Source organism: Rhinopithecus roxellana, chromosome 20, assembly GCF_007565055.1.
Source record: "Rhinopithecus roxellana isolate Shanxi Qingling chromosome 20, ASM756505v1, whole genome shotgun sequence".
NCBI lineage: Eukaryota > Metazoa > Chordata > Mammalia > Primates > Cercopithecidae > Rhinopithecus > Rhinopithecus roxellana.
This window is the reverse complement of record NC_044568.1, coordinates 62,707,796-62,717,235: the sequence shown is the minus strand read 5'-3', so window position 1 is coordinate 62,717,235 and position 9,440 is coordinate 62,707,796. Positions and strand designations below refer to the sequence as shown.

The window sequence follows — 9,440 nt, the reverse complement described above, 5'->3', positions numbered from 1 at the left end:
TATGTAAAGTTCTAGTTATGACTGAACTCCAGCATTTATGAAACCTTCATGAACAGAACAAGAACGTTCTCTATTTAAAACTGATAGTAGAAAGAGCCCATGCAAAGGCTGGTGTTGGACTGGTATGGGAGGGAAGCTATATGGCCTCTATAGAGCTCGACTTAAGTTTTAAATAAAATAAAATGTAAAGAGATTAGGTTCAGAGCAACAAAATTGGATCACACTTTTTTTGTTTGTTTGTTTTTCTTTTTTTTGAGACAGAGTCTCGCTCTGTGGCCCAGGCTGAAGTGCAGCGGCGCGATCTTGGCTCACTGCAAGCTCTGCCTCCTGGGTTCAGGCCATTCTCCTGCCTCAGCCTCCCGAGTAGCTGGGACTACAGGCGCCCGCCACCATGCCCGGCTAATTTTTTGTAGTTTTAGTAGAGACGGGGTTTCACCGTGTTAGCCAGGATGGTCTCGATTTCCTGACCTCGTGGATCACACATTTTTGTCTCACCTCCCTTCAGAGAGCCTGTTAACATGAAGGCAGAGAAATCGTAAAAAGGAATAAGCTAATGTTCCGTCTGTTTGCACTGCTGTAACAAAGTACCTGAGACTGGGCACTTTATTAACAACAGAAATGTATGTTCTCGCAGTTCTGGAAGCTGGGAGGTCCGAGATCAAGGTCACAGCAGGTTCTGTGTCTGAGGACGGCCCGTTCCTCACAGATAGCACCACCGAGGCATCCTCACATGGTAACAAAGGGAGCCCACTCTCCGAATTCCTTTTATAAGAGTCCGAATCCCATAATGAGGACTCTGCTCTTCTGACTTAATCATCTCCTAAAGGCCCCTTCTCTCAGTACTATCGCATTCCCATGAAGTTTCAGGACATGCATTTGGGGGAACACATTCAGACCATAGCAGCCAATAACAATAGTGTTCTGGAAGGGAAGTTACCAAGGATAAGTGATGTCCACAAGGTTCCAGGTGATGAAGAGGCTTCTGACGAATAATAATGTTTTTGTTTGTTTGATCAGTTTGTTTTGAGACAGAGTCTCACTTTGTTGCCCAGGCTGGAGTGCAGTGGCAGGATCTCAGCTCACTGCAACCTCCACCTCCCAGGTTCAAGCGATTCTCCTGCCTCAGCCTCCCCAGTAGCTGGGATTCCAGGCGCATGCCACCAGGCCCGGCTAATTTTTGTATTTTTATTAGAGACAGGGTTTTGCCATGTTATCCAGGTTGGTTTCGCTCCTGACCTCAAGCAGTCCGCCTGCCTCGGCTTCCCAAAGTGCTGGGATTACAGGTGTGAGCCACCGTACCTGGCTGATAAATATATATATATTTTTTTGAGATGGAGTCTTGTTCTGTTGCCCAGGATGTAGTGGAGTGGAGTGATGCAATCTTGGCTCACTGCAACGTTTGCCTCCCAGGTTCAAGCAATTCTCCTGCCTCAGCCTCCCAAGTAGCTGGGATTACAGGCGCATGCCACCATGCCCAGCTAATTTTTGTATTTTTAGCAGAGACGGGATTTCATCATATTGGTCAGGTTTGTCTCAAACTCCTGACCTTAGGTGATCCATCAACCTCAGCCTTGCCAAAGTGCTGGGACTACAGGCGTGAGCCACCATGCCCACCCTGAAAACTTCTTTAAAAATCATTGAATCGTACAGTTAAAATAAATGAATTTTATGCTACATAAATCATACCTTTTGAAATCTTTTTAAAAAGTGACCAATTCACTAATCTGCCAAGCAAGGTGGCTCATGCCTGTAAACCCAACACTTTTGGGAGGCCAAGTCTGGAGGATTGTTTGAGCCCAGGAGTTTGGGACCAGCCTGGGCAACATAGGGAAACTTTGTCTCTACTAAAAGTTCAAAAATTAGTTGGGTGTAGTGGCACACACCTATAGTCCCAGCTAACTCCAGAGGCTGAGGTAGGAGGATCCCTTGAGCCCCAGAGGTCAAGGCTGCAGTGAGTGATCATTGCTCCACTCTACTCCAGCCTGGGCAACAGAAGAAGGCCCTGTCTCAAAAAACAAACAAACAAAAAAACCCACAAGACTTTAAAGATGGCTCAGGAATTTGGTACATAATTAAAGCTGAAACTTTTTGTCATATCAGTTGAAATGGAAAGACCTGTGATTTACAGGTATTTCCCAGTGGAGCTGGACTTCTTGTTGGCATTTCAGATTCTGTAGGATTATTTTTGTGACAGTGATGAGTGCTGACAGCTTTTTTCCATTAACTGTACTATATCCAGTGCTGGTCCTGGAAATAAATGGTGTTGCTCCACCAAATTAATCATAATAAAGAAAGAAAGGGAAAGAAAAATAAATAGAACAAGAAGAAAAAGATAGAAATAAGAAATTCTGCCGGCTGGGCTTGGTGGCTCAAGCCTGTAATCCCAGCACTTTGGGAGGCTGAGGCGGGCGGATCATGAGGTCAGGAGTTCGAGACCAGCCTGACCAACATGGTGAAACCCCGTCTCTACTAAAAATACAAAAATTAGCCGGGCCTGGTGTCACACGCCTGTAATCCCAGCTACTCGGGAGGCTGAGGCAGGAGAATTGCTTGAACCCAGGAGGCAGAGGTTGCAGGAGCCGAGATCGTGCCATTGCACTGCACCCTGGGCAACAGAGTGAGATGCTGTCTCAAAAAAAAAAAAAGAAAAAATTAGTGGGCGTGGTGGCAGGCGCCTATATTCCCAGCTACTGGGGAGGCTGAGGCAGGAGAATGGCGTGAATCCGGGAGGCGGAGCTAACAGTGAGCGGAGATTGCATCACTGCACTCCAGCCTGGGCAACAGAGGGAGACTCCATCTCAAAAAAAAAAAAAAAAAAAAGAAGTGGAAGAAACCAATTATTTTAGGGTTACATAATCAACTATGTATTACATTACGAAACATTATTTTGAATTTAGAATTCTATCTTTAGTTCAGTTACGAATTGACAGGTTAAAAAAAGACATTTAGCCTTGCAGGACTCAGAAAATGTAAGTTTCCTGGGCCCTAAGGAAGCTGAGGAGGTGGTCCAGCACACCAGGCCCCCTGGCCCCTTGCTGCTTTTCCAACAAGCCAGATGCCTCCCCTTAGGACTTTAGTGTTAGCTCTTTTCTTCTCCCAGACAGGCTACCCATGATTGCCCTTAACATACTCCCTCAGCTCCTGTAAGACTTCCCTCAAATGTTGCTTTCTCACTGAGACCTACCCTGATCACCCCATTAAAAATTACAATTCACAAACTTACACACATACATTCCTAATCCCCCGATCCTTCTCCACTTTAATCCTTGGCACTTTGTAATATGCTAAATAATGTAGCCATTTATTAAGCTTATTTTTCGGCTATCTCCCCACCATCAGAATGCAGGTTCCTGAAGGGCAGGGTTGTTGTTGTTGTTGTTGTTGTTGTTGTTGTTGTTTGAGTCTCACTCTGTCGTCCAGGCTGGAGTGTAGTGGCGTGACACTGCAACCTCCGCCTCCCAGATTTAAGTGATTCTCCTGCCTCACCCTCCTGAGTAGCTGAGATTACACGTGTGCACCACCACCACCACGTCCGGCTAATTTTTGTATTTTTAGTAGAGATGGGGTTTCACCATATGGGCCAGGCTGGTCTCGAATGCCTGACCTCATGATCTGCCTGCTTCAGCCTCCCAAAGTGCTGGGATTACAGGTGTGAGCCATTGTGCCTGGCTGGTTTTTGTTTTGTTTTGTTTTGTTTGTTTGTTTTTGAGATGGAATCTTGTTCTGTTGCCCAGGTTGGAGTCCATTGCTGCCATCTTGGCTCAATGCAACCTCCACCTCCTGGGTTCAAACAATTCTCCTGCCTCAGCCTCCTGAGTAGCTGGGACTACAGGTGCCTGCCACAATGCCCAGCTAATTTTTATATTTTTAGTAGAGACTGGGTTTCACCATATAGGTCAGGCTGGTCTCGAACTCCTGACCTCAGATGATCCACCTGCCTCGGCCTCCCTAAGTGCTGAGATTACAGGTGTGAACCACTGCACCCAGCCTAGGGCAGGGGTTTTTGCTTTTTGTCTGTTTTTGGTCCTGCTGTGTCTCCAGCTCCTACACCAGCCCACTGCCTGATTGGTGCTCAACCCATAATGTGTGTTGAATGAATGAGTGGAGTTCTTGAGGACTGGGAGCAGAATAACATAAGACTTGCAGGACAGGCCAGGTTTTCTGGTCTTACCCCCAAAGGAGAAAATGCTCGATTGGCTGGAATGAATTGCTATCTTGGAAAAATGGATAGTTCACCAATCCTTTCCATTTCATCAAGACTTTAGCTTTGGTTCTTTTGTTTTTTGTTTGTTTGAAACGGAGTCTCGCTCTATCACCCAGGCTGGAGTGCAGTGGGGTGATCTCGGCTCACTGCAACCTCCACCTCCTGGGTTCAAGCAATTCTCATGCCTCAGCCTCCCAAGTAGCTGGGATTTCAGGCACATACCACCATGCTTGGCTAAGTTTTTTGTTTGTTTGTTTGTTTGTTTTTTAGTAGAGACCGGGTTTCACCAAGTTGCCCAGGCTGGTCTTGAACTCCTGAGCTCTAGCAATCCGCCCACCTCGGCCTCCCAAAGTGCTAGGATTACAGGTGCACCCAGCCTAGCTCTGGTTCTTAAGGAACATGGTCCGAATTGAGTCACTCACAGAATAAGGATTTGCTCTGTGAGAGGATATCTGAATTGTAAGAGAATCTGCTGGGGGAGGGTGGTGCTTAAATCTAAATCCATTAACTTGTGAAGGGACGGGGGATAACCTACTGAACCTCAGCATAGGGGTCATTCGACCTAAAGAAACTGCTCACCTGCTAGCTCTTTTGGGGCCCAGGCGGCAAGGCACTGTAGTATCAGTCAGTCCAGGAATATCCTTCTCTCCTTTTTTTACAATAACCAAGTTGAGAACGCTCAGATTGGCATCCACAATGCAACCACGAACTGATTTTCTCTTTCTTTCTCCCGTTCTCCTTGGTCTGTAACAGGAATGCCCCTTACTCAGCAGCAGGCGGACACGGCCATGGGTCAAGACACCCTGCTTCATGGGGAAACCTTGTTTGTCGTTCCCACCACTGATTCGGACCACATAACCCTTCCATTCTTCACCCAGAGCGTCAGCAGCAACTTCTGTGGCCATACGCTTCTCATAAAAAGTACGAAGTTTGCGTTCATCGTCCACTTCAATGAGTTTCTGGCAGCCAGTGGCTGGGAAGGAGATGTTCAGCTTCATCTTCAAGCAGCTGAACGCCTCCGAGGCGCCACGGAAAAGAGCTAGCAGAATCCACAAACTTTTCAATCTCTCTAAAGAAGATGACGTCCGCCAGTATGTTGTGAGAAAGCCCTTAAACAAAGAAGGTAAGAAACCTAGGACCAAAGCACCCAAGATTCAGCGTCTTGTTACTCCACGTGTCTTGCAGCACAAATGGCGGCGTATTGCTCTGAAGAAGCAGCGTACTAAGATAAACAAGGAAGAGGCTGCAGAATATGCTAAACTTTTGGCCAAAAGAATGAAGGAGGCTAAGGAGAAGCGCCAGGAACAAATTGCGAAGAGACGCAGACTTTCCTCTCTGCGAGCTTCTACTTCTAAGTCTGAATCCAGTCAGAAATAACTTTTTGAGTAACAAATAAATAAGATCAGACTCGGAAAAAAAAAAAAAAAGAAACTGCTCACCTGATCCGCTGGTGTGGAGAGGGCCTTTGGGTGAGGGACAGATTCCAGCACATGGTAGTTTGAGTGTGTGATGAGCGAGATAATTCAGTAGAGGGCGCTGGGAGAACTGATGACTCGCACTGATCAGGAATATTCCATGCAACTTAGATCCAAGCGTAAAACACTAGACTACTAAAGTACTGGAAGCAAGTGTGAAGACCATTTTTATCATCGTAGGAGGACAAAGTCGTTTGAACAAGACATAAAATCCACTGACCATAAGGAAAGGATTCACATCCAACAATATGATAAACTAGGTGAAACTTTTTGGAATTTGACTGTGATGAGGTGGTGATTTGATTTCACAGGTATATACAAATGTTTAATCAAACTACACTTTATGTGTAGATGTTGTATATCAATTTTATCTAGAAGCTTTTCTTTTTTTAGGAAGCCTGAGGGGAAAATGCCATAAAGTAAGTTAAAAAAACAAAACAAAACAACAATAACAACAACAAAAAACAGATGACAAGTTAGGAGAAACCATTTGCAACAAAAATAACAAAGCACACTCAAAAGAGCCTGCAGTAAGTCGACAGAAACGTGGGCAAAGGCCTCGAACAACGAAAAAGGAATACAGCTGATTAATAAGCATGAAAAAATGTTCCGGTGCCCCAGGAATTAAAGAAGTGCAGATTGAAACATCGAGTAATATTTTTCACCCATCAGGTAGGTAAAAATTAAAACAATTGATTTAACCCTGTAGAGGTGATGGGGCAGTTGTGGCAGGGGGCGGTCTGTAGGAGTGGGTGACAAAGGCACCACAAAGGCAAAGCTGGGGGACACAGGGTCTGTGGTGGCCATGAGGAGTTGACACAGTGTTGATGTGGATAATATATCTTCTTGATTGCAAAATAACAAAAATAAGGCCCACCATTGAGGCCCCAACAGCCTCTTGATAGTGGGTGGGTTCTCTGACCTATTCCAGGCAACACTGTTCCCATGCACCCATCAGCACATCCAGTGCTTTGATTGCCTCTCCTGACCTCCCACAGCCACAGCAGAAGCAGCAAGCATGCCTGCCCCTAATTGTGGGTGACTGCTGGGCCCAGACACTTCCAGCTGTATCACAGTGCCTACAGGTAAAGGGAGAGACTAATTCCAGCCCTACCAGTAGGGCGGGAGCCTGAACCCTCATGGAAAGTTGGAAGCTGCACGTGCCAGGAGCTCTCTGTTCTCGACTGTATGGGTTAGGCAATGCTTTGTAACAAACCACCGCAACACTCAAATGATTCAAACACAATAAGCACTTTTATTGCTCCTAAAGTCTTCGACTTGGCCGGCAGTGCTGGGCTCAGCTGGTCTCGCTCAAATGTCTATAGCTACTCCTCTCAAGTGGTGGACTCAGTTTCCCCACCTCTGAATCTGGGTGAGCCCTGGGACTCGCTTTGGCCAGTAGAAGGTAGCCGAAGTGGCTGGGTGCTGATCAGCTGGGGCTGGTGAGGGGCTGGCTGGTCTAGGATGGCCTGGATTGGGACACCTGAACTCTTCCTCTCATAGTCCCTGCTTGTCCAGCAGGCTGGCCGGGGCTTTCTCAGGGCAGAGGTGGAGGTCCGAAGCAAAGGAGCACACGCAGGTTCTCTTCAGGTGGAGGAAAGCAGAGGCGTCAGCTCAGATTATGCCTTTTTCACGTTAAAATGATTTTCAGCTGATGGCAATTAAGAAACAGAATGTGCAGGAAAAGGTCAGGTTTCCCTCTCCTTTTCTGCCTAAAGGCACAATATAAATTCTCCGTCACTGGAGACAACCATTAACTCTGCCCAGCCAGAGGCGGTACCAGAGGCTGCTGCAGACAAATCCTGCTGCATCAGCTTCCTCTCGGATATTTATCATCCCATAGTTTACTACCTTTGGAAGCCTAAAACTGTTGTCCTTGGTCGTCATTTCTCTACAAATTTACTGTCTTTTTTTAAAATGCTGTGTAAGACAGTGTTCCAAATCATCACTTTGTTACTTTTTGTTGAGGCTTATCCCGAGTGATGTTGGCTGCCTGTGTTAATAAACTGTTTTTCGCCGGGTGCAGTGGCTCATGCTTGTAATCCTAGTACTTTGGGAGACCAAGGCAGGTGGATCACCTGAGGTCAGGAGTTCCAGACTAGCCTGATCGACATGGTGAAACCCCGTCTCTACCAAAAATACAAAAAACGTAACTGGGCGTGGTGGTGTACACCTGTAATCCCAGCTACTCGGGAGGCTGAGGCAAGAGAATCGCTTGAAACTGGGAGGCGGAGGTTGCAGTGAGCCAAGATGGCTCCACTGCACTCCAGCCTGGGGGACAAGAGCAAGACCCTGCCTCAAAAAAACAAAAACAAAAAAATTGTTTTTCTTTGTGAATCTGTCTTTTCATTAAAAAGTCTCTTAATCTGTTTTGTTTTGCTATAACAATACCACATATGGGGTCATTTATTTAGAGACAGGTATCTTGCTCTGTCACCCAGGCTGGAGTGCACTGGTATGATCATGGTTCACTGTAGCTTCAACCTTCTGGGCTCAAGCAATCCTCCCAACTCAGCCTCCCAAGGAGCTAGGACTACAGGTGCACGACACCATGCCCCACTAATTTTTTTTAACTCTGTAGAGATGGGGTCTCACTATGTTGCCTAGGCTGGTCTTGAATGCCTGGTCTCAAGTAATCCTCCTGCCTCAGCCTTGCAAAGTATTGGGATTACAGGCATGAGCCACTGAACCCAGCATGGGTCATATATAATAAATAGAAGTTGGCTTACAGTTCTGGAGGCTGGGAAGCCCAAGATCAAGGAGCCAGCATCTAGCGAGAGCCTTCTTGCTGTGTCCTAGCACAGTGGAAGGCATCATATGGCAGAAGGGCAAAGTGAGGGCGAGAGAAAGACAAAGACAGAATGAGCTCCTTCATTTATAAGACACCACTCTCAGGATAACCAACTCACTCCTGAAATAATGTTTTTTTTTTGAGATGGAGTCTCGCTTTGTTGCCCAGGCTGGAGTACAGTGGTGCGACCTCAGCTCATTGCAACCTCTGCCTCCTGGGTTCAAGCGATTCTCCTGTCTCAGCCTCCCAAGTGGCTAGCATTACAGGCATGTGCCACCACACCTGGCTAATTTTTGTATTTTGAGTAGAAATGGGGTTTTACCTGCTTGGCCAGGCTGGTCTCAAACTCCTGACCTCAAGTAATCTGCCCACCTCAGCCTCCCAAAATGCTGGGATTATAGGCATGAGCCACCATGCCTGGGCCCAGAAATAATGTTATCTACCCATTCACAGGGGCATAACCCATGTGGCCTAATTACTTTTCATCAAGCCCCACCTCACAACACTGGGGATGAAGTTTCCAACTTTGGGAGACACAATCAAACCACAGCAGAGCCCCAGCTGAAAACCTAAGACAGGTGGAGGTCAAGTTTTGCTTCCAAGGCCTATGCTTGAAACTGGCTCACAGGAAGTTACACTACATTCATCTACAGGACAAAGCAAGTCACAGGACCAGCCTGGATTCAGAGGTGGGGAAACAGACTCCACTTCTTGGTGGCAGGAGCCATGGTCACACAGCACAGAGTGTCAATACAGCAAGCCACTAACCGTGGTCAACGCAGTCACCCCCACAGCAACCCAGAACTCTGTTCCGCGTCACAGCACTGGGCAGTCCCCAGCAATTAAACTTTCCTGTTGGGACTGCACTCTCACAGAGAAATGCGACATACGTGATCAGCACCACAAGTGTGTACCTACCCAGGCTTGGCTTTACTGTGCCTAGTCAGCCAGGCCACTTTCTTTGTCCTGA

The 9,440-nt window shown here is 46.8% G+C and overlaps 1 pseudogene across 1 annotated transcript; it reads right to left on the bottom strand.

Annotated features, from left to right (window-relative positions):
* Window positions 1-4,788: 4,788 nt before the first annotated feature.
* On the bottom strand, window positions 4,789-5,623 carry LOC115895174 (annotated as a pseudogene). Its single transcript, XR_004055339.1, has one exon. The product of XR_004055339.1 is annotated as a 40S ribosomal protein S6 pseudogene (transcript).
* Between the last annotated feature and the right edge of the window lie 3,817 nt (window positions 5,624-9,440).